Source organism: Pelobates fuscus, chromosome 11 (genome assembly GCF_036172605.1).
Source record: "Pelobates fuscus isolate aPelFus1 chromosome 11, aPelFus1.pri, whole genome shotgun sequence".
NCBI lineage: Eukaryota > Metazoa > Chordata > Amphibia > Anura > Pelobatidae > Pelobates > Pelobates fuscus.
Genome location: NC_086327.1, coordinates 38,816,733 through 38,843,479, shown reverse-complemented (window position 1 = coordinate 38,843,479; position 26,747 = coordinate 38,816,733). Strand labels below are relative to the sequence as shown.

Here is a 26,747-nt window from a genome sequence, read left to right as displayed (position 1 = left end):
TTAACCCTTAGGTGACCTTGGGAGTCTGCCATGTAGGCAGAGGGGCACTGTAGTTTTAGGGATACAGTTTTGTAATCCTTTAAAATGTACCCAATTTAGGAGACTGATGAGAAATGATGGAACCCATTATATATAAGCTGGTTTGTCTTTTAAAAAAAGGAGACCAGTCTTGACCAATTATGGAAATAGTGCTGCATCTAGCTCAGTTGCCATGTACCCTTCATAAATTAAACTAATCTCTACAGTTACTGCTCAGGTTTTTAACATTATTACACTACATAATTAATAGGTTCACATCACTGCTAAACTACACCTATCATTACTGGACAGATTTATACATTTCTAACAATACTACACTACTTCTATCATTCCTGGACAGGTTTATAATGTTACTACACTACTGCTATCGTTACGGAACAAGTTTATAACATTACATGGGTCATTAAGGTCACACATGCAACCAGGCCCTCTGTGTTCCACCTGTCACAGGGAGCCCAAGGGCTGTCCATCTTAGTACGCCCAACTAGGCAGATGGCTATGCGCTAAGACAGAGTAGGTACCTGCCTACCCATATGGAAGGTGCCTACTTTGCCAAAGCAAAGCGGAATCTCCCTCGCGTGACCTACAGTGATGCTAGTAGCCAGGATTTGAAGTGACTCCAGCATCATTATAAGGCGCACAAGAGAGCAGTGCTGACGAGCATGAAGATTGGAGTCTCACCAAACGCCAGCGAGAGGAGTGGATCCTCCAGCTCTTTCAAATGTAGAGGCTGGGAGGGATCACAAAAAAGTAAAAAGCTATAAATAAAATGACTTCATTAGTGTGTGTAAGAGAATGTGTATGTATGTGAGTATATGTCAGTGTGTGCCAGAGTGAGTAAAATGGGGTGTCTGTCAGTGATTGTGTGTTAGTGTGTGTCTGTATCACTGAGAGTGTGTCTCTGTCAGTGAGAATGTGTGTATCAACAAAATGTATACATAGTGGTTCTTGAACCTGACGAAAGTCCCTGTGTGGACTGAAACGTCGATCTATCTGGAGATTATGATTTTGGAATAAAGAAATACCTTTTATGGAAAGATCGTGAGTGCAGCCAAAATTTTGACTATTTTTGTGTCACAGAAGCCTTATGGGCTGGCAGCCGGCAAACTAAAAAATTGAGCCTGAGTGCAAGGATTTTTCATTGTGTATATATATATACATAAACAAACATACACACTATATATGCACATGTATGTATTATTAATAAATGTATATTATATTAGTGTTTGTAAAATAGGGGTATGTTACACAGTTTAAATTCAGTCTATACATTGTGCTAGTAGAAATTCTAGCAAATCTATAGATTTTAAATAAAAGCTCTTTAAAATAGAGTCCTTCCCCCACCTGTCAATGAAATCCTCAATATTAAAAGTTGACACACAGTGTCATAGATTGAGTTACAGGTTTTTTTCTTGATCCCTGTTACTGTGTTATTCACCACCTGGGGAATATGGGATGCCCTGCAAACATTGCAAGCAATTTTTCCTCCTCTCTATATGATTTCTCTATGCTGACTGCTAGGAACAAGACAGAGTTTATAAGAATGATTGGCAGAGATCTAAGATGCAGGATAAACAGATGTGAATTATTACATGTAAATATTTTTTTTTACACCTCACAAATACATATATGTTAAACATTGAGATAAGTAAACATAATATAAAAGATTATGGGAATTTTGATTTTCCCTTTAAACAACTAACCTAGCTTTAATTTAGGAGGTAGGTACATGCCAGGACTTAATAAATAGCCGATAGCAGACTTGTAATTGTTTTAAGATGTAGCCAACTGTAACCAAACTCAGTAGGGGGACTTTGCAACCAATATTTCATTAGTAAATAGCTGAATTTTCCACAGGATGGATATTTTTGGCAGTTGCATAGTCAGTGGGATTCAATCAGGGGCCCTTAATCACTGATCTGTGTATAAATATTTTGCAACCACGTAACTATAGTTATAAAGTTTGATCTTTCAAATGAAATTGCAAATTATGTAAGGAACACTAATAAATGTCAGCTATTAACCTAGCAGGCCAAAAGTGAGATATAATATAATAAATACAAAAAATAGATACTATTCCAAATATAACTACTCCATCCCAAACAACATTCCCGTGTACAATCATTTGTATAGCCAAAAAAAAAAAAATAATGCTCAAAATTAACGATTTGCTAATACACAAAGAGTTTTTTGGGGGTGACAGGCATCAAATAATGAGATGCAGTGCCAGCATTTAAATACACAGAACAAACTGTTCAATGTCACTGAATGAGTAACACCGTAGGGATACCTAGCAGCTAAAACTAAAATAGAAGAAGAATATATGCAATTCATTATAATACATTTATGTGTATTATAATGTATTTCGATTGACTAATCATCTGGAATTCCAAAACATCCCCTCTCAAATTATTCTTATAATACAAAAGTTGGTAAAAATAAAATAAACATGTAGAAATATATAGATGATAGTTTTTTTTATATGTGTGTTTTAATCATTAAAAAATGTTGCCATTAATCAGTTGTGTATCCACTTGTACTGATCTGTTGTTGTCTGGTACCCAAACAACCCTTACATCAATGGCTAATTGGCAGACCTGACTCCTGGTCAATGTGCAAAACCTTCCGTAATATCATTGAAGAAACATTGCTTTTCCATTTCCAGCATTTTCTATTATACCACCATTTTAAAAGGATTATATTGATAATACTTTACAAAATCAGTATTATTAAATATTGAAAATATATATATTAAAACTTAAGAAGGTAGAACTTTTACAGTAATCCTTATCCTGTAATGTCATTTTTGTCATGGTGAAATATCTCAGAATATGCATTACGTCTGCCGTACTAATAAATGTAAACCTTTTTTTCCCTGCATAACTCCCATATGTACTTCTTTTAGAAATATGGCTCCTCTTCGAGACCGGAATCGTTTTTTCCTTACTAAAACAGAATGTATGTATTTTTTACATTAAAGAATAGCAATCACACAGGAAACAGGTGCTCCTCGAAAGACCTGTGATAGCACAAACCATCATTGGTCAATACAGGGTTAAAGTATCCAATAGGAGTTTTTATTCTGCCCTAATAAATGCTAGATGCCTCACTCATCTCTCTACCCAAGTGATGTTTCAGGTACGTGTCTGCTGAAGCCACATTAAGTTTCATAATTTCCTGCTGCACAAGCGTATTATGCCCATGCATGTGGTTTATTATTTCAGTTCATTAATATTGTGTTTTTTGAATGAGATAATATCCATATAAAGGTACCTTCTTTTATTGAGAGGATGAATATTTTACAATCTATTTCGATATTTATCACTGCTCCAAATGTTATCTTACAACACGGGAGTTTTACCGTATCCATTTTATCTTCTGACATAAATAAATTCTTTAAAACAACCGTGAGACACGTGTGATCATTCTACTCTTCCATTTCAACATAATTTAAAGAAAATCACATTTTTTACACATCTCTGATGGCATGTCAAGACAAACACCATTTATAAACTTTACTGGCTAAACTTCAGGCGTTTGAAAAAATATAACATATGTAGCAACATGAGGGTTCAAATAAATTGCAGGAGATGAGCAATCACTTCTGTTCTGGTGCAACAGGACAATTCACTATATAATAATAATCTACATACACAAGGCAAGTGGCCTTGCTAGCTTCCAAAAAAAACACCTGGAGCTTTAGCCCAGAGCAAAACTTAATGACTCATACCTTAAAAGGACATGGATCATTTGACAATATTCTTTATTTTTAAAACCTGCAAGAAAACACTTTTGTACAACTATACAAACTAAAGTAATGCAAGAAAAGTTTAAAAAGTGTATAAAATGATTATAAACTTACTATAAACTTTGTCAGTTTGCTTTTTATGGCATAAAACTCAGCTAGAGGAGTTTCTTCAAACTTCCCCCCACCTCTTCCCTGCATCTCACCCACTAAACCACTCATCCAAACAAAGAACAAAGGATGCTGAAAGTCAGGGAATCAATAATGCCAAACTGATGCTCTGCGTTTCTGCATACAGAAAATAGTGTAATAAGTGAATGTGTTTGTGTGTTTGTGTGTTTGTGTATGTAGTATGCACACACACACATATATATGTTTGTGTATGCGTATATATATCCACTTATTGGTCTCTCCGCGCTGCCCATGACCTTCTCCTGTCTGCTGCTCGCACTTGTAAAGCCAACTCACACTTGCAGGACTTCTCGCGGGTGGCTCCTTTCCTTTGGAATAGCCTGCCTATGACCATCAAGCTCTCCCCTAGTCTTCAATCATTTAAGAAGTGCCTCAAAACCCATCTCTTTAGGAAAGCTTATGGCCTCCCAGAGTAACCTCTACCTCACATACCTGTCTCTTGCTCTCTCCTAAAGGGCAGAACTCTATTCTCTCCTCCAGCTCTGCTTCACTCCACCTTGTTTGATTGCTACCTCCTGTCCTGTTGTGTTTTATGCCCCACCTCCTATAGACTGTAAGCTCTTGAGCAGGGCCCTCTTCAACCTTTTGTTCCTGTAAGTTTTTGTAATTGTCTCATTTATTGTTAAATCTCCGCCTTTGATAATATTGTAAAGAGCTACGGAATATGCTGGCGCAATATAAATACCGGTAATAATAACACTAATAATAATATATATATATATATACTTTTTCTCACGCATAAACAGGGCCATTCCCGGACGGGTGCACAAAGTGCACTGCGCCCAGACACCTGAAGGTGGGGGCGCCGAGAGGAACCCTGGTACATGGGTCACCTTAGGGCGAACCCCAAGAATTCAATAAGGCAGAGTAGGCACCTGCTTACCTAGATTTCAGGTGCCTACTCTGCTGATATATGACGGGCGGTGGTGGAGGAGGCAGCAAGCTGGCAGAGGTGATGAGGAAGTGTTGATCTTGCATAGAGACATGCATATCTGGACATTTGCAAATGGGGAGGAGATAGTAAGATGATCATGCTCTCATGAGGCACCAAAAACAAATTTTGCACCCAAGCGTCTGTGACCCTAGGATCAGACCTGCACATAATTTTACACATATACACACACATTTCCTTGTTTTTGAATGAAAAGGTTTTTTTTGTCCATTAAAATTACATCAAATCGATAAATACAGCATGGCATTGTTAATGTTAATGTTGTAAATAACTATTGTGGCTTGAAACGACTGATTTTTAATGAAATATATACAGAAGGCATACCGAGACTTATTATCAGCAACCATCTGTCCCATGTTCCAATGGCACGTTGTATTTGCTAATTCAAATTTATCATTTAAAAGTCGAATTGATCACTAGAAAACCCTTTTACAATTATGTTAGCACAGCTGAAAACTGTGTGCAATAAAACTGGCCTTCATTAGACTACATGAGTATCTGGAGCATCAGCAATTGTGGGTTCCATTACAGGGTCAAGATGTCCAGAAACAAAGAACCTTTTTCTGAAACTTGTCAGTCTACTCTTGTTCTGAGAAATGAAGGCTATTCCATGCGTGAAATTACCAAGAAACTGAAGATCTCATACAACGTTGTGTACTACTCTCTTTGGTGGTGGTAAAGGGGGAGGGCCTGAAGAAGGAATACTATCATAAAGTTTTGCATTGCCAAGCTCTACACTGTGGATGGCACTTAATTAAATTTAATTTCCTTCTCCAATAGGACAATGACCCAAAGCACAGCTCATGCATATTTTTAGGGAAAATATGGAAATTTCTGAGAGACCACAAATTTTTGAAAACCAGTCTATCTATCTATCTATGTATCTATCTATATATCTATCTACATACACATATACTTTAACACATAAACACTTTTACACACACTGTATATTGCAACCTCCCTACCAGCTCACAAACCAGCAGATCTACCAGCAGGCCTCCCTACATTCCAGGGGCTAGCAGGAAATCCAGGGGACTGGAGACCACAAGCAAATCCTTTAAATGCCACCGTGAGATGCTGTTTTGGGGAAGTGCTCCTCTATTTGTATAGAGTTAATTTTTATAAATTACAAATCCCCACCGAGGGATAGGACACTGATTGGCTGGATCTGGAAAATCTGAACAATAAAAAAATATCATATTTTCCTGCTTTCTTTGCTCACAGAATGAGACTACTGTCTCATTAAAAACTAAAGCGTTAGAATGAGACAGGTGTCTCAAAGTGATGAATGCCCTTTTAAGTATACGCACTAGACGCCATATCCCCACCTCTATACACAAATCTTGCCAACCATAATGACATTATAGGAATGTAGCTTCCACAAAAAAAAACAGGATAGATAGATAGATGGTCAGAGTAGATGGTCAGAGTAGATGGTCAGAGTAGCCAAACTTAACACAGACTAGGAGAATTTTTCCAGTTCAAATTTGAAATTCACTTCTAATTTATTTTGAATGTATTAGTTCCAGGCTATAGGTACAAACAGATTATATTGAGAGTCCATGTTCTTAATCATAGTGTATATGTAAAAATGTTATTATAAATCCTTGAAAACAACATTCCTTCTTCAAACAGCACCAATATATACCAAAGTGCTGTACAATTTTACAATAGGGTATAAAATAGAAATTGCATTACAAAAAATTTAATGTAAACAACGATGCATAGGGCTCGGTTCGAATTACAATTCCCAAAAACCTATCCATTTTATAGGTCACAGGGAAATCAAATTTAGATCTTTGAAATGCATTATTACTGGTATTACCCAGTTATCAATCAATAAATAAGTCAAACCAGAATAACCTATGTGGTGTGACAGATGGGTAGAGAGATAGACATACAAATAGATAGACAAACAGGTAATACATAGAAAAGAAAATGTTTTTCCGCACCAATTCTATTTTTTTCACAGCATTCTTTTCAGATCCTGACGTTTCTCTTGCCTTATCTAGTCAGTATCCCTCAGATAGAGAGTTGTTAATTGAGTGTTTCATTAATTCTCGCCCTGCTGTGGTCCTGCTTTGCAGGCAGTGTGAACATATGGAGCTAGCACCAAGATCTTCAGGAAGCGAAGCCGAGATATAGCAGCCCCCAATCTCATAAAATATGCAGTAGTGAAGGGAGTGTGTTCCCTCTTCATGGTATAAATAAATAATTTCAGATGCTTGCAGGGGGGCAGCTCTTACCATGTAGAAGCAAAGATCTCCATTTGTTAGATTTAACTGTAGTTAGGCAGATTTTGCTCTAATGCTTTGCCTCCCATCTGCAACTTGGTCAGAATTTAAATGATGACATTTTCCACAAGTCTTGCAATAAAGCTGACATCATAGCTCCATATTAACCCAAGGGATGATATTAATTGGACGTATAGTTAATAAAGACTATATCAAGAAGCACAAATTTGGGCTGCTACTATAATTGATTTGCTACCGTGGTTTGGTGTCACAATAAGAAAACAGATTAACCAGCAGTCGATGGTTCTGTTGTTGAACATTTTGTAGCAATTATCTGTCTTTTCTCTCCTTCCACTTCATTCTATTGTTGGTGAACACAGATGTTAAATGTGAACATGAGCTAAGACAAGGGTAGTCAACCTTCGACACTCCAGATGTTGTGGATTATATCTCCTATAATGCTCTTACAGCCATGATGCTTACAAAGCATCAAGGGAGATGTAGTCTACAACATCTGGAGTGCCAAAGGTTGCCTATCCCTGATCTAAGAGGATGGGAGCTCTAGAGGTGTCAATGTAGTTTCCCATGCCTCCCAAAATTGTGAAGAATGAACTTAGGACGTTGGTGGGCTGGTCTAAAGAGGCATGTCAGTGACAATCTAAGTCACTGGTGACACCAAAAATGGGTGACCCTACCTAGAAAGGAGGAGATGACACCCGAGGAAGGGCCATGTCAGTTTGGTGTGAATGCCTACCCGGCTGACTGACAGCCCCCCTGGCCATCTTGATTTAGAGCAGGCCATGCATAGAGAAGCTTAGTCTTAGGTCTTAGTGCCCTCAACACAGTATAGTTAAATGTAATCATGTTCTTGTGTTTTATTTGCAACGATCATTTCCCTGGTGTTCCTAGATGCCAGATATCACACATATGAATGGTCGAAGTTTTGGCAGTCACCCCATTGGACCAGCTTTGGGACATGAAGACCAGAAAGGTGAGCAAAAGCAAAATAGATTGGTGGCACTGAGTGTATAGATTTCCCTGAAAACAAAAAATAAGAACATGTATGTTGTACTTTACCTTTTCCATATTCCATTAAATGGTTACAGCAATTTAAACTTAACATGCTATCTACCTGTTTCCATGCAATTCACTCCCTTTCATTTCACCAGGGCTAAAGATACTTATTATTTACCTTGAAATTGCATCTTAAATAATATAACACTTATTTTTCATTCATATTAGTGCTTTCTGTAACTTCACTAAAGACAATGTCACTTTCACAAACAGTCCAGTTCAGTATACAGTAGCCATATCAGTTGCAGTTTACATTTTCGTGGAGTGTATGTTAGTTCCATAAGATATAAAAATCTTTCTATGGTAATACAAGGTAAAGAAAATAGAATCTTCACTGACAGCTAACGGTACTATCTCTCCCACCAATCAGAATTCTATAAATGCTGTCTGTTGTTAAAGGGACACTGTAAGCACCAAAAGCACTTTGTCTTAACAAAGTGATTGCGATACAAAGACTCTGCTCTTTTTCTTGGACAATATGAACTAGTGCCATTTCCGAGAAGTAGTAATATTTGGCCAAAACACACCTCTAGTGGCTGACTATCTGCACATGTTTCTTATTGAAGACCTTCAATCTTAAAAGGTCTTTGTGTTTGGCATTATCACACACAGCATGTTGATGGCAAATACAGACAATGCTTGAACATAGTGTTTGTGGCAGATCACGCTGATTGTTGCGCATGAGATCATCGGGATTGATGGTCGTGCTGTGAACTGCAAAAAGGAGTTTGACTTTGAGTAAGATTGCAGGTATGTTAAGCTGAGCATTTTTGTAGTCAAAAGGGGTAAAAATCTACATTAAAATAGGAACACAACTAACTCAAAATTAAATATATTTATTTTTGACCATAGTGTTCCTTGAATTCATAATTGTATATACTGTGCTTCCTTCTCTCTGTAAATCAAGACAACATGACTTAATATGTCCAAATCAATAACTAGCTGATCCTTTGGAATGATTCCTGGATCAGCCAAATAAATCCTGATTTCTCCACATTGCGGACCACTGAATAAATGTGTCTTTTCTTTCAGAACTGCTATTTGGTTTCTGAAAAGCATACCCGTTTCATTTGCTTTTTTGTAGATCACAGACTTTTGTAAGACCGCGCACCTTCTGTTACCAAAATTAGATTAGTCATATAATCAAACGAGGTGATGCTGTGTCCAAGTACAACAAATGAGCTTTTTCAAATAACAAAACCGAAAATATTGCAATACTACAATATTGCTGTTTGGAATATTGAATAATTCACAAGATATTATATAAGATGTTTCTAGATCTTTCAAATTAGCCATGCCCATGCAGCTAGGATCTTTGTGCATCATTCTCTAAACCTGATCTTGTGAAAAATAGATCATCATAAATGCTTTTCTTGTTTGCATTTATTGCCTCAATATAACAATATGCAACTCTGTATTGTGCAGTGAGGCTAAGGGAATAAAAAATTTTAGGCCAAAAAAACTGAAAATTAAAAAAATCGTACAACTCAGCTATATGCTTGTGTCTAGGTGCCTGTTTAAGTTTTTTTTTTTAACCTATTCTATAGTAATTTGAGACACAGTAGCATTCCAATTAAGATTATACTAGCATTTCACCCATTACATATGTGTCACTTCTCAAATCCCAGAGAGGATTATAAATGGACGGATAGATTCAGTGGGAAATAGGTAGTATTTTGTGAGTACTTTGTTGACTTAATTCCAAGATAATTTGCTGAGTTTATTATGTAAGTATTAAATATTAAAATATTTCTCTTTCTTTAATTCTGTGTATAAAATTAGGTTAGGACCCAGTAATAATTTTTTTAGTAGTAGATGGGCTTAAAAGGACTCCAAACGCTGTCGCTGAGGCATTCTGTTTTTATAGGGATACTTTAAGTAGCATAACCACTACAGCATGCTCTAATGGTTATTGTGCCAGGAGTCCATTGGTGCTGCACTCTTTGAGAACTATTTGATACTTACCTTGCTATGTTGCTTTCAAGTCACTATAACTCACACATTTAGTGAAGTTATCCCAAATTTCTTCTTGCACAGGCTTTATGAATAGTGATTTGCTATGATGTCATCATTTATTGTTATCAGTACTGAATAAACTAAGGGTCATCAACCTGGTCCCCACCGCCTACTAGTGGGTGTTTCAGTATGCCAAGTGGGCGCTAGTGGGTTCTACGGCATAAGCAGAATCCTTCCTCCATCCAGAGAGATGAACTCTCTATTCATCTTTGGCGCACTCAGTGGTTAGCAGTAAGTGAGAGCGCACCAAAACAAGTGCAACGCATGGGTAGAGGAAGGGGAGGATTTGGAGTAGGGGGATACACGATAGCAGGGAGTGGAGTACTTGTAAAATAGGAGAAAGAAGGAGCAGAGTACTTGCAGAATAGGAGAAAGGAGGAGACGAGTACCCTTAGAATAGGAGAAAGAGCAGAGTACTTGTTAAAAAGGAGAAAGAAGGAGCGGAGTATTTGTAGAATAGGAGAAAGAAGGAGCAGAGTACATGTAGAATAGGAGAAAAAAGGAACAGAGTACTTGTTAAAAAGGAGCAAGAAGGAGCAGAGTCTTTGTAAAAAAAGGAAAAAGAAGGAGCAGAGTACTTGTAGAATAGGAGAAAGAAAGAGCAGAGTACTTGTAGAATAGGAGAAAAGGGAGCAGAGTACTTGTTAAAAAGGAGAAAGATGGAGCAGAGTACATGTAGAATAGGAGAAAGAAAGAGCAGAGTACTTGTAGAATAGGAGAAAAGGGAGCAGAGTACTTGTTAAAAAGGAGAAAGAAGGAGCAGAGTACGTGCAGAATAGGAGAAGGAAGGAGCAGAGTACTTGTAAAAAGGGCTAAAGAAGGAGCAGAGTACTTGTATAATAGTAGAAAGAAGGAGCAGAGTACTTGTAAAAAGGAAAAAGAAGGAGCAGAGTACTTGTAGAATAGGTGAAAGAATGAGCAGGGTACTTGTAAAAAAAAAGGAGAAAGAAGGAGCAGAGTTCTTGTAGAATAGGAGAAAGAAGGAGCAGAGTACTTGTGAAAAGGAGAAAGAAGGAGCAGAGTACTTGTTAAAAAGGAGAAAGAAGGAGCAGAGTACGTGTAGAATAGGAGAAAGAAGGAGCAGAGTACTTGTAAAAAGGGCTAAAGAAGGAGCAGAGTACTTGTAGAATAGTAGAAAGAAGGAGCAGAGTACTTGTAAAAAAGGAAAAAGAAGGAGCAGAGTACTTGTAGAATAGGTGAAAGAATGAGCAGAGTACTTGTAGAATAGGAGAAAGAATGAGCAGGGTACTTGTAAAAAAAGGAGAAAGAAGGAGCAGAGTACTTGTAGAATAAGAGAAAGAAGGAGCAGAGTACTTGTAAAATAGGAGAAAGAAGGAAAATAAAAAATATAGGAAGGAGAGAAGTGTTGTTGACTAATAATAATAAGTGGGTTACCTAGCGCAGCCTTCCTGTTTATTTAAAAAAATAAAGGAAAAAGAGAAAAAAAGGAAGAAAAAAAAATAGAAAAAAGGTAAAAAAAAGGGGGGGATTCAGAAGGTTGAGGAGGGGAGCTGATGCACGGAGGAGAAATCATATTATGAGCAAACAGTTCTTGTAGAATAGGAGAAAAAGGAGCAGAATACTTGTTAAAAAGGAGAAAGAAGGAGCAGAGTACTTGTAGAATAGAAGAAAGAAGGAGCAGAGTACTTGTAAAATAAGAGAAAGAAGGAAAATAAAAAATATAGGAAGGAGAGAATTGTTGTTGGCTAAGAATAATAGGTGGGCTACCTAGCGCACCCTTCCTGCTGGGCATTGCTATAAGGAAGGTAAAAGAAAAAAATAAAGGAAAAATAGAGAAAAAGGGGGGGGGAAATTAAGGAGGTTGAGGAGGGGGAGCTGATGCACGGATGAGAAATCATATTATGAGCAAAAAGAGAAACCGTCTGAACATCGCCGAAAGAGGAGACCTTCGTTTATTCCTTACGAAAATTGAACCAGATATCAAATATTTAGTCTTGCAGCATCAGCCTCAAGAATCTCATTAATCACTAGTAAAGGTAATTTCAATTAACTTTATTGCTTTATCATTAAACTTTATAAAGTTAAAAACATAACATAAAAGATAAATCTAAGTACATGTTTTTTAAAACCCTCCTTACTAAAAAATATTCTGCACTTACGCTAAAGAAAAATCGAAAACTGGTGGGCGGTAAGGAAATGTTTCCATCAAGAAAGATGCATCAGTGGGGGGTAGGTATAAAAAGGTTGACTACCCCTGGAATAAACAGTGATTCCTTACTCCATACTACAGAGAACAAATAAAAAGCAGGGGGGGGGGGATATGGATATCATATCAATAGTGATACTGCGGTATCATTTATTCATAGAAATAAATACAAGGGATTTTAAGGAGCAATGTTAGATTTTAAACTGTACGTGCTTGCATTTCCACACTCCATTTTATGAAACTTTATTGTCCTGAAAGATAAGGAAAAATTACGAATGAGGTGTATTTACTATTATACTCTGCTATGTATGACACCACATGTTATGGTGCAAGAGTACCTTTTGCATTAATATCCTCTTGTATCATTCTGTCACTGTGATTGCCTCTATCACTGAACTGTGCTGCAGAACATGTTTACTTGAAAAAACGAAACATTGAAGGGTTCTCTAATCTTGAACTGACCCATACATCTTTAATGAATTGTATCGATAATACATTAAAACTTTTAAATAAACTAAACAATGAGAAGATAATGACCAAGTGTGAGCATGTTTCTGTGTAAATTCACACACCCCACATCATCAGTCTTGATCTTTGCCTACTCCAAACTATTTTCATGTACCCCTCATGTAGGTCCATGGACACTTAAAGGATCACTCCAAACAGCATTATCACTACAAAAGGCAGTAATGGTTTTAGGGTCAGGAGTGTCTTAGTCCCACATCATGTAAATAGTCAAACGTCCATATCCTCTTTCACAACACTCGTTTGCACACACTGTTTAACCAACTCACATTTTCACTGACAGACACACATTCTCATTCACAGACACTCTGTCACTGATACACATAGACCGACATACACTCAGTAATAAACACACTCACTGACAGACACACACTATCACTGATACACATAAACTGACAAACACACACTGACACACATACTCACTGATAGACACAAATTCTCACTGATACTGACACACACTGTTTAACCAACATACACATTTGCACTGACACACACTGACATTCACTCACTGACACACACACTTTCACTTATACTGACACACACTCATTGGCATACACACACTGTGTATCCCCTAGTTTCTTAACCCATGGTATGTGTGCCTGATGGTATGTGTACATCAAATGCTGGCCTGCACTCCCCCCCAGATGTAGACTTAAATACAAAAATAAAATATAATAATAATAATTTGTGAGTGTGTGTGAGAGAATATGTATGTGTTTACAAGTGAGTGTGTTTTTTTCAGTGTGTGTGTTAGCGAGTGTTTCTGCCAGTGAGTGTGACAGTGAATTTGTGTGTCAGTAAGTGTGTCTAGCAGTGTGTGTCAAATCAGTGAGTGTGTGTGTGTGTGTGTGTGTGTGTGTCAGTGTGTATCAAATTGTTGCATGTGTGTTTCTGTAAGTGTATGTCAAATCAGTGAGATTGTGTGTCTGTCAGTGTGTGTCAAATCAGTAAGTGTGTGTGTCAGTCAGCGTGTGCCTGACAGTGAATGTGTGTGTCAGTAATTGTGGCTGTTAGAGTGTGTCAATCAGTGAGAGTGTGTCTGTCAGTGAGTGTGTCAGTTTCCTCTGTGTGTATATATGTGTGTGTCAGTGTCCTCTGTGGGTAAGTATTTGTCAGTTTTCCTCTTTGTGGAAATATGTGTGTGTCAGTGTTCTCTGTATGTAAGTGTGTCAGTGTCTACTGTGCATACGTATGTGTATGTGTCAGTGTCCTCTGTGTATAAATGTGTGTATCAGTGTCCTCTGTGTGTAAATGTGTGTGTGTATCAGTGTCCTGTATGCGTAACTGTTATGTGTGTATTATACTTTCATGTTGTGACTTTTTTACTTTAAATAAGAGTTCATACACATATCATAACATACACAATTATCATTATGTCATATTTATTTTAAAATATATTCTTTATTTAGGCTTGTTCTCCAATCAGGGATTAACTTAAATATCCATGCCTACACATTTCATTTGGAATTTAAATCAATAGAAATTACATTATCGAAGTATGGGTTCTTAGGAATTTTTTTAAACCTGAAGGGGTACTTCTTCTTTAACCCCTTAAGGACCAAGCTTCTGGAATAAAAAGGAATCATGACATATCACACATGTCATGTGTCCTTAAGGGGTTAAAGGTTGAGAAACACTTATCTAAGGGGTAATTTCAGATCCAGGGAATGTGGGGGACAAAAAATGTTCTTACCTGGATTTGTGTGAATGGCAAGGGTGGTCCTGTATGTGGGTACTGCATATATAAACTAAGCGATAATACTTTGTTTTTATTTAAAGGAAAACACCAAGCACCATAACAACTACATTGTCAGCTGATTGCTCTCAGACAGTGAATTAAACCCTAAGTGAATTAGAAATTTGGGGGAGCTGTAGTGGGTCCTTTCCCTGGGGTTCAGTGAGGGGCTTGTGTAATGTTTGTGCTCTTTCAGCACTGTTTAGTGATGCTGGGGCCGGAGTGCCGTCAGAACCCGGCTCCCAACTTCAGTGCAGGGCGCACTAGGGAGAACAGATATTACGGCTCCTTCACCACTTCTGCCTCTGTTCTTCCTCAGTTGGCCACCTCCTGTGGGTGCTAAGATGGTTAGCTCTTGGGATACCTCCTGCATGTGGGGCACGTACCCCCTTGGGTATGCATACCATGGGTTGAGAAACCAGGCCTTAGTTTATCCATGACGAAAATAATAAAAAAGCTCTTGTGTTTACATGAGAATTGTTCACTAAGACCAAAATAAAACAAAAATAAAAAGCACTGAGATTGATTTGCTAATACAAGAAGGTTAGAACCACAAGCAAGCAAGGCTTCCATTAGTATAATAAACAATCTAACAAAATGCACAAAGTGCAAACATCCTATTTAAGTGCTAAGTGCAGGACAAGCCACAATACAAAATGCCAATACAAAATTATCAATAGAATCTAATATTTAAATATATACGGAAAATATTTCCTGATTAATCAGAGTTCAAAATGGCTGCTTTAATCCTACAATCCATATGATAAATGTATTGAGTTAAGGTAACTCTTGCTGCCCCACCACCTTCTGTGTAGTGTGCCAGGAGATGTCCAAACCCACTGACAATTTTATTATAAACCCCCACACACATAGACACTATTACATACAGAGCCAGGGTCTGCCTGAGTAATTTAGAAGCAAGGTTTCAGAGAATATTCACTCAACATTTGCAAAACCCCCTCAGAATCGAGGTGAATAAGCAACAGATTTGATGCAAAGGATTTACACTTAGTGTCATGGCCGTACCGTAACCCAAATGTGATTAACTGGTCTATTCCTGTCACATCCAATCACATTGTCCTTTAGTTATATAATAAGTTTGAAATAAGTGGTTTAATGAGATTAAACTCAACAATCAATCATTGAACATTTCTGCCATTTTGACTACAAAGGAACAAACTAATATCTCCTAAAGTGCAAATTCATAAAAATGTGAGTGTCAATCCGGTGTAAAATCATTTAAAAAAATGGCCACATCCAGATTTTCTACGAAACCTTAACATTTCCAGAAACTGATTTATAACTGTGGGATACTGTCGGGGCTGACTTCATAATCCAGTCCTCAAGTCACATGTTCAAGTTGGCTCTTACACATCCAAGACCAGTTCCACTTCCTCACACTCGGTTATTATCTTCACTTTGCTTGCAGTCGATGCTCTTATGTCATTGTACCTAAATGAGGAATCGTAATCTCCAGCTGTCATGAAATAAGCAGATAACCAAGAGGAGTTAATTCAGATTGCAGCTCACAACCTGTGAGCTGGCTGCTTCAGCTTGACCCAGAGAATCAGTTGGTTATGTATACGGAGGACTGTTTACTTCCATTAATAACCTTCCAGAACTCATGGACCTGGCAAGGCTTTCACAATTACAGAATTTAGGCCCACACTTCTCGTTGATTCCCTAGTGTCCCACATTTTGGACACCAGGAAATTGTCCCCAGCAATCAAAATGTGAGCACATACTGATGCATGTCGCTTCTTTGGGCTGCTCCTCTTTCTGGGCAGGATTGGCCATTAGTGTTACTGTTGCTGTTAGGGTTAGTGCTAGGGTTCAATTTAATCAAGGTTCTGCACCAGAACATACTGTTACAGTTATTTGCAGCTCTTATCTTTAGTTCATGTCAGGAAAAGGCTTCCACTAATCCCACTAACCTTGTGCAAGCCGAGACACACATGTCCCAATACTGCCTTGAGATTATGGGCCCCTCACTTCACTGTGCATTACAGGGAATAATGGTTTGATCCGCCGGAATGTATTTCCTAAATCCTCTTTGTCCCAGAGTAGTTATTTATAAACAAACCCGGTTCTACAATAAGATTGTTCTCAATATTGAATTCTTACTAAATGTATGTTGCATCATTAGTCAGGCAAATTGCTCTAGCCTCCTCCTATTCATGCTCCACAGTTAGTTAAGTGTCCATATAATTGACATGTATTGCTAGACAACTGCAGATAACCATGGAATAGCTAAATATGCACAGTAACTCTGTTCATGGCACAAAATGGTGGTATCCATGGTATGTCATATGGATCATATGGATCAATACCCAGATGAGAAAGTCATTAGCAGTTGAGACCACTTATCCATTCATTAGACTATCTAAATTCTGAACTACAGTTTAATGCATCTAAACAAAATCTTTAAGGGACAATCATCTAAAAGTGTTTTTAGTGCACAAACCATTTCCCTTTTTTTGACAATGTAAAACATAGCCATATCAGAGAAAATACGTTATTTCATTAAGTGTACTGTGTTTGTATCCTTTGAATAGAGGATAGAATTATATTGATCAGGGGATATATTTGCATGGTCAAATCGTTAATTCTCGATCGGGTTTAGATAATAAATATCAGTATGAATGCAACATGAATATTGCCTTTTATAGGAACACATTTAAGTTGTGAATGGTTTAACACCTAGAGGTAAGTCAGCGACAGGGACCTCCTTGCACCATCAAAATAGAAATAATGAAAACCTGGAGACTATAATAAACTAGATAGCTCAGCTAAAAGGCATAATTCTAACCCATTAAGGGTATCTAGATTCCTGTCTAGCTCTTTATTTGCTCCAATGTCCTTCAGGCCAATTATCTCTGACCTTTTTGAGTAGTCTAAGGGAGACAACGTAGAGTCAAACACCAAGTATTCCCACAAGCGGGAACTTTGGTGGGTTTGTGTTTTGTTAGTATCTACAAAAGGTTACTAGGTGGGACAGAGAAGACCAACGATTTTGTGCTTTGACATCTCTTTTCTAATCCATTCTACCATGCCACAGAGGATTGCACTAACAGGGCTGCCTTAAAATATTAAAGGTTAGGTGCTCCTAGACCCCCCTTATCTTTGTTAAAATTAAAAACTGTTGTCTTTAAAATTCTACATCACTTTTTACAGATATGATATGGACAAGCCAATAATTTATAGTTCAAAAGCAGGTGTTCCCCTTATGGAGGGCCTTAATTACATGAGTAACTACACTGCGTGCAGAATTATTAGGCAAATGAGTATTTTGACCACATCATCCTCTTTATGCATGTTGTCTTACTCCAAGCTGTATAGGCTCGAAAGCCTACTACCAATTAAGCATATTAGGTGATGTGCATCTCTGTAATGAGAAGGGGTGTGGTCTAATGACATCAACACCCTATATCAGGTGTGCATAATTATTAGGCAACCTCCTTTCCTTTGGCAAAATGGGTCAAAAGAAGGACTTGACAGGCTCAGAAAAGTTATAAATAGTGAGATATCTTGCAGAGGGATGCAGCACTCTTAAAATTGCAAAGCTTCTGAAGCGTGATCATCGAACAATCAAGCGTTTCATTCAAAATAGTCAACAGGGTCGCAAGAAGCGTGTGGAGAAACCAAGGCGCAAAATAACTGCCCATGAACTGAGAAAAGTCAAGCGTGCAGCTGCCAAGATGCCACTTGCCACCAGTTTGGCCATATTTCAGAGCTGCAACATCACTGGAGTGCCCAAAAGCACAAGGTGTGCAATACTCAGAGACATGGCCAAGGTAAGAAAGGCTGAAAGACGACCACCACTGAACAAGACACACAAGCTGAAACGTCAAGACTTGGCCAAGAAATATCTCAAGACTGATTTTTCTAAGGTTTTATGGACTGATGAAATGAGAGTGAGTCTTGATGGGCCAGATGGATGGATTGGTAAAGGGCAGAGAGCTCCAGTCCGACTCAGACGCCAGCAAGGTGGAGGTGGAGTACTGGTTTGGGCTGGTATCATCAAAGATGAGCTTGTGGGGCCTTTTCGGGTTGAGGATGGAGTCAAGCTCAACTTCCAGTTTCTGGAAGACACCTTCTTCAAGCAGTGGTACAGGAAGAAGTCTGCATCCTTCAAGAAAAACATGATTTTCATGCAGGACAATGCTCCATCACACGCGTCCAAGTACTCCACAGCGTGGCTGGCAAGAAAGGGTATAAAAGAAGAAAATCTAATGACATGGCCTCCTTGTTCACCTGATCTGAACCCCATTGAGAACCTGTGGTCCATCATCAAATGTGAGATTTACAAGGAGGGAAAACAGTACACCTCTCTGAACAGTGTCTGGGAGGCTGTGGTTGCTGCTGCACGCAATGTTGATGGTGAACAGATCAAAACACTGACAGAATCCATGGATGGCAGGCTTTTGAGTGTCCTTGCAAAGAAAGGTGGCTATATTGGTCACTGATTTGTTTTTGTTATGTTTTTGAATGTCAGAAATGTATATTTGTGAATGTTGAGATGTTATATTGGTTTCACTGGTAAAAATAAATAATTGAAATGGGTATATATTTGTTTTTTGTTAAGTTGCCTAATAATTATGCACAGTAATAGTCACCTGAACACACAGATATCCCCCTAAAATAGCTATAACTAAAAACAAACTAAAAACTACTTCCAAAAATATTCAGCTTTGATATTAATGAGTTTTTTGGGTTCATCGAGAACATGGTTGTTGTTCAATAATAAAATTAATCCTCAAAAATACAACTTGCCTAATAATTCTGCACTCCCTGTATATTAGTATAGTATAATGTGCCCAAAGAAGAAGTGGTCAGCATAATTGCTAAACATTTTTCTACGAAATGAAGCAGGCTCACAAATATTTAAAGACAGTTCTGGAAAATATTACTGCCCTTGGTGTCATTAAACTTACAACTAGAAAAATAATATGGTAACCCTTAAATGGACATGCATTGCTTGACAATATATATATATATTTTTAATTTTTTTTAAAAACAGCAATCAGGGGGGCATGGCCACGCAACGATCCAAGATGGACGCGTAAGCCACGAGCTCCTGCGCTAGGGATTCCCACACAGCGACTAATCCAGCATATAACACAGCGATAACTACCCTACCCTGGTGCCTGACAACCATGGCACAACGCGTGCTGAAAAAAACGAGGCACAAAGCAGCGGACCTGCAAATAAAGGCCCGTACCTCACCGCACGCGAAAATCCAAGATGGCGCCGAAGGCCCGTCCTCGCCAGCATCCTGCTCAGACAGAATTGACAGCACATCCATTTCAGTACCAGCTTCTGCACCAGCCACAGATTCCTCTATACAGAGGATGGTAACTGATCTCCAAAGCTCCATGCAGTTAGAATTCTCAAAACTGGCAAGAGGCATCAAGGCTGATATCCAGGCCATAGGTGAGCGCACCGCCCATTTAGAGGACAAAACTGACGAAATTATAAGCGCACATAATACATTAGCAGATGCCCATGCAGATATCACTGCCAGACTGGACCTACTAACCGACAAAGTGGCAGATCATGAAGACAGGGACAGAAGGAGCAATGTACGCATACGGGGAATCCCTGAAGACGTAACCCCACAAGACCTAGTATCGTATGCAGCGGACCTTTTCCATGCACTGTCCCCAGAATTATCACAGCCAGATCTCCTCCTGGACAGGATCCATCGTCTCCCACGGCCGAGAAATCTACCACCATCTCTCCCACGCGATACCATCACAAAATTTCACTATTTCACATCCAAAGACAAGATCATGAGAGCCTCAAGACTTCTCCCCGAACTTCCGGGCAAGTTTGCAAACATAAAGCTCTACACCGACCTCTCGGCTACCACGCTCCTCAAAAGGAAAGCGCTGGCGCCTATAACAACAGCCCTAAGAGATGCGGACATTCTTTACAGATGGGGATTTCCAGCAAGGTTAATGATTCAACAGAATGGGGTCGAAAAACATATCACTTCAGTAGAAGAAGGCCAAAGAATGCTCAAGGAATGGAATATCCCACAACGAGTACTTCCAGACAACACAGCACGGAACCCGCCACAACGTTCCTTGACGCAGATCTCCAGAGACTGGAACACCATTTCCACAGCTAAGTGACTTTGACCTGTGCTACCTACTAGGCCCTACCCCTTGGGCCCACCTACCCACGTCCCACTGACAAGGACTGGTAATGTTACTGCACACTCTCAACGCTAAGCCAACTCATATCGTATGCATTTCTTATGTTATGCTTCTTTATTTTCCCTATCACCCGTTTGTACTATTGGGCTACAATGAGCTCCAGCAGATTATAAAGTAAGGTAAAGATATACTTTACACTGCAGGGCTTACAACCCATACACAGGCACACATAAATAGACCCTACCACAGGGCCTCATAGCTCAAGTCCCGAGTCCCCCCGCAGGTCGGCCATCAATCCCCCATTAGGCCGCTACTGGCCTCTATACTGCCGTCCGTACGCTTCAGTATAGTTCTAGACGGCTCTATGTACATAGTTCTGTTGTTTTTGTTTTTATGTTTGAACAATGTTTTTCTGGTGTCACCTACCGAAATGTCAAAAAGCTCGCATATTGGGCAATATTCACACAAACCTCCCGTACTGCGCATTGCATCAGCCTGCACCATTTTACTCTCCACTAAGGTACACGCTGCTAGAAGAAAGCACACGCAAGACCATGCCCCACTCCGGTTTCTTTCGAAGAACCTTATAGTCCGAAACAAAGTCATTGCCATGATACCTATTTTACAGACTGAAATGAGATCGAAAATTGAACTGAGACGCATTATCACACAAGCTGCAACTCTGCCTAAATCTATACCATGACTCTCACAATTCTCTCATTAAACACCAAGGGTCTTAACACGCCTCATAAGAGACGACTAGCGCTAGCAGAGGCTAAGAAATATAAAGCCCTAGTAGTTTTTTACCAAGAAACTCACTTTAAATGGGGCAATAGACCAAAATTCAACTCCACTTACTACCCTATTGACTTCCATTCGTGCTACAAAACGAAAAAGCGAGGGGTATCTACCCTGATTAGCAAGGATGTACCCTTCACGCTAGTTAAGAAAATAGGAGACAAACATGGTAGATATCTAATTATTCAATGCTATATAAATAATAACCCTCACACAGTAGTGAATATATATGGACCTAATGAAAATCAACATGAGTATATGGTTAAAATTTTTGGGCTGATCTCCTTATACCGCTTTGGAGACGTAATTCTAGGTGGGGACACCAATTTCTTGCTAGATGCTTCCACAGATACCTCCTCCCAACGCTTAGAACGCACCAAAACCTCTAACATACGGAAGACATTAACCTCTAAAATAGCACACACCGTTCTCACACACGATTTTGTTGATCCCTGGAGGATACTCCATCCCACTGACATAGATTATACCTTCCACTCAGCAGTGCACAACACATACACAAGAATTGACAGGTTCCTAATACCGGCTATACTCATGGACAAAGTCCAACAGGCTGTAATAGGCCCCATAACGTGGTCTGATCACGCGCCCATGTCACTAAATATTTATGAACGATACCCATCCACAGGAAAAGGCACATGGAGACTAAATGACTCCTTGCTCACCAACCAAGATACAGTAATGACAATACAGAAAGACATAGAAACCTATTTTACAAAGAATGCCCTGGAAGACACAAGCGTGGAAACAGTATGGCAAGCACACAAAGCTGTCATAAGGGGCACACTTAGCAAAATAGCTAGCTATCAACATAAACAGCGCAAACTGTACTACACGAAACTCATAAAAGACATCACAGACTTAACACACAAAAACAAACAGCAGCCCTCAAGAGACACGCAACAACAGTTATCCGTGTTACAAAAGGACTTACACCACTTTGAACTAGAAAAGACCACTCACATCCTGCAGCGATGTAAACACAAATTCTTCACCAAGGGAAACAAGGCAGGGGCATTATTGGCTGCACAACTCAAAACCCGTTCACAACAAACAAAAATAGCACACATCCAAACACCACACGGTAAAAAACTGATCAACCCACAAGAAATTGTGGACGAGTTCGCACTCTACTACAGCTCACTCTACAATCTTAAAGATAGCACTGAGACGGTTCCGCCCTCCCCACACTCCATTGTAAACTTCCTACAATCTGTTGACGTCCCCAAATTGCAAGACTCAGATATTGCGACCCTTACCTCGCCGTTCACAATAGAGGAGGTGACAAAGACAACACAGGACCTACCCAAACAAAAAGTTCCAGGACCAGACGGTTTTACCAACCTCTACTACCAGACTTACACAAACATACTCACACCCCACCTGACAAACCTGTATAACTCCTGCTACATCTCAGGACGTATACCCTCAGATATGCTCGTAGCTCACATATCGACTCTGCCCAAGCCAGGGAAGCCTCCAACCCACTGCCAAAACTTTAGGCCGATTTCCCTTATCAATGCGGATGTCAAAGTGTATGCCAAACTCCTGGCTAACAGACTATCCCGATTTCTACCCACACTGATCCATAATGATCAATCTGGATTTATCAAAGCCAGACAGGGTTCGGATAACACTCGGAAAGTACCGAATATATTGGCACACATGCAAGACACACGCACCCGGGGACTAATCCTGGCCCTGGATGCGGAGAAGGCCTTTGACAGGGACAACTGGGAATACATGAGACAAGTCCTATACAAATTCGGCTTCCCAGATGGCCTTTTCTCGGGCATCATGGCCCTTTATAATGACCCACAAGTGAGAGTATCCAATTCGGGCTTTCTCTCTACACCTTTTCATATAACCAATAGCACCAGACAAGGGTGCCCCCTGTCACCATTGCTGTATATCCTATGCCTAGAACCTTTAGCAGCTTTAATAAGGCAACATGACAAGATCAAAGGCGTAGATATAGGGAACCGCACATTTTGCCTCTCTATGTTCGCAGATGACATTCTGCTCACGGTTAAAGAGCCCGAATAATCTGTCCCGGCGCTAATACACTTACTCCACCAATATGGGCAACTATGCTACTACAAGCTTAATCAAGGCAAGACACAAGCTCTTCCAATAAACTTACCAAATCCATTAAAAACACAGCTTAAGCAATCCCACTCCTTTGACTGGAGAACAACCGATATCACCTACCTAGGAGTGAAACTTGGCCCCTCCCCCACAGATGCATTCAAACTTAACTTCAAACCACTTATACCACTATACACAACGCATACCCAACAATGGAAAGCAGTAAAGCTCTCCTGGCTGGGAGGAATAAACTCGGTAAAGATGATGCTCCTCCCAAAACTTCTATAGAAATTTACGTCAAACCAACGTTTTTCAAGCATCTTCAGGCCATTCTCTCCTCATTCATCTGGGAATCACGCAAGCCACGACTATCTATGTCTCTCCTCCAGAAGCGCTCAGAGCAGGGAGGATTGGGTTTCCCCGATGTATCTAGATATCATAAAGCGTGGAGGCAGCGATTAAACTTCACGCCCCCAGGGGGACCTTCCAATGGGTAGACATGGAACAAGCTAAGGCACCTCACCTGTTTAACACTTCGATTCGAACTATTAAGCAATGGGACTCATTACACCGTGCACAATACAAACTCAACAAGTTTCACCCGCGAGCCCCAATAACGGCCCTGAACTCCCCAGCCTCACGTTTATCGTTGAACTCCTGGGTAAAACATGGCATTCAACACATAGCCCATACGTACCAAAACCAACAGCTCTTGTCTTTTCCAGACCTCCAGTGAAAATACGACCTACCTAACTCCTCCGTCTTTCAATATCTCCAACTTAAAAGCATTACCATCTATAAAATACTCACTAAATATGATATGTCACCCTCCAGCCCACAACCCCTGGACTTCTTATATGACCGCTGCTGGCTCACACCCGCAAAACCCAAGTCACTGTCTCTATGCTATAACCTGTTGATGAATAACACTGACACAAGAGCACCTACTTATGAACAACAATGGCAGACAGAATACACATCCTCGCCATCTGGCAACACCTGGTTACAATCTCTCAATGCGCTCAAAGGCATCACCAACTGCTACTCTCACATAGAAGCTCATAAGAAACTGGTCTACAGATGGTACCTAACACCAAGTAAATTACACAAGATATATCCAACAGTCCCCGCAGAGTTCTGGAGATGTAGGGAAGCAAAAGGCACAATGTTTCACATCTGGTGGGACTGCCCCATCTTAACGCCTCTCTGGGGACATGTTAGGGACGTCCTCAAGTTAATGAACATTGATAATGTCACTCTAGATCCCTCAACCTGTCTATTTCTTCCCCAACGCCATGACCAAACCCCTTAAACAAGTGGCAATGTTAATCATCCTGGCGGCTAGAAACCTCATAGTGAGCGGATGGAAACTCACCACCTGCCCCACCAAACAACAATTGATGGACAAAATCCACCAATATCATATCTATGAACGACTGTCCACCACTTCCATTATACAGTCTCGCAAATTTCAAGAGGCATGGAAGACGTGGGCCGATATATACGCCTCTTAGAGAAGGTCGGACAAGAACACACGGGAAACCCTAGTAGTGCCCATCACTTCAAATCACATACACGCGTATTTGCATATTCAGGAAGGAAGAAAAATAAGATACCACATACAGGCCATACAGCACATACATGAGGACTAGGAGACATCATGTAGGATGACACACATAAACTGTTACATTTATGACGTTATAGTTTAACGGGATATATTGCTAACCCCCCTAGTTACCCCTCCCTATCCCCCTCCCCCCGGGTACACATATAACCTCTAATGCCGGACTCCCTAATTGGGGAGTGAGGGACCACCCAGTTACTCCCTCATGAGACCCCGCTGTCGATATGTACTGTTACACACTATGTATAAGAAATTTTGAAAGATGTATAAGAAATTTTGAAAGATGTCAAGCTACTGTATGAAATGTTAAATGGTATTATGATGTTACCCTTTGCCCCCCCCTTTTTTGTTTCTGTATCCCGCATCCCCCTCTTTTTGTTTTCTAAAAATTCAATAAAAACTATGAATGAGAAAAAAAAACAGCAATCAAACACTTTTATACCAATATACAGACAAAAATAAAGCCAGGAAAACGTGTAAGTATGTACTAAGCATTTATAAACGTTCTATAAACTTGGTCAGATTGCATTGTTGGGCATGCCTTTCATCTCCCTCCCAACTACCACCCATCTCAGCTTCAGATCAGGCCATTAATGACAGAAATGGGGTATCATTGTGCAGCAGCATGAGAGAGAAACCTGACAGAGATCTTCCAACTGCAATCATGAATGTCCAATTACATTTTTCTGCATTCCTAGGGATAGGGCCCTGATTGGTTACATCAGTGTAACTCCAGGAGTGAGTGTGGAAAGCATAAAAATGAAGAAGCATGTAAATATGAAAAAAAAAAAAAAAAACATATTTACTTGCTTTTTCAGCCTGTAGAGTGAGCTAACTGTCTCATTCAAATCTAAAATTAAAAAAGCTATGAGACAGCTGTGTCGAAGTGATGCACGTTCCTTTAAATTATGAAATCACTGGAGGAGGGCAATGACAAATAAATAAATGTAGAACAATGTGTTGATATTTAATAAATCCTTATCTGAAATTTCACTGCAAACGTTTTGATGAATTAATCAATATAAAGTATATTTATGTGAAATCACTTTGTCCTCATGCTATATTCTTTGTTACTAGCACATCATTTGGTTATTTCATAATGAAAGGTATTTTCATGAAGGGGTATTGGGATTGGGAAATAAAGAGGTGAGTAATTCCAAAGATAGGTGGAAGAATGTTCTATAGTGTTTTACGTGTCTGCATGTGCGTGTGTGTTAAAAAGAGAGAGGTTCTGACGAAGGAAAAAAGAAAAGAAAGAAAGATAGACAGACAGACAGACAGACAGACAGACAGATAGATAGATAGACAGATAGAAGATAGATAGATAGATAGATAGATAGATAGATAGACAGATAGACAGATAGACAGATAGATAGATA

The 26,747-nt window shown here is 39.4% G+C and overlaps 1 protein-coding gene across 1 annotated transcript in view; it reads right to left on the bottom strand.

Annotated features, from left to right (window-relative positions):
- The window catches only part of SLC17A7 (solute carrier family 17 member 7), an 89,983-nt gene that overhangs the window by 47,401 nt on the left and 15,835 nt on the right, over positions 1-26,747 (bottom strand). The window lies entirely within an intron of this gene.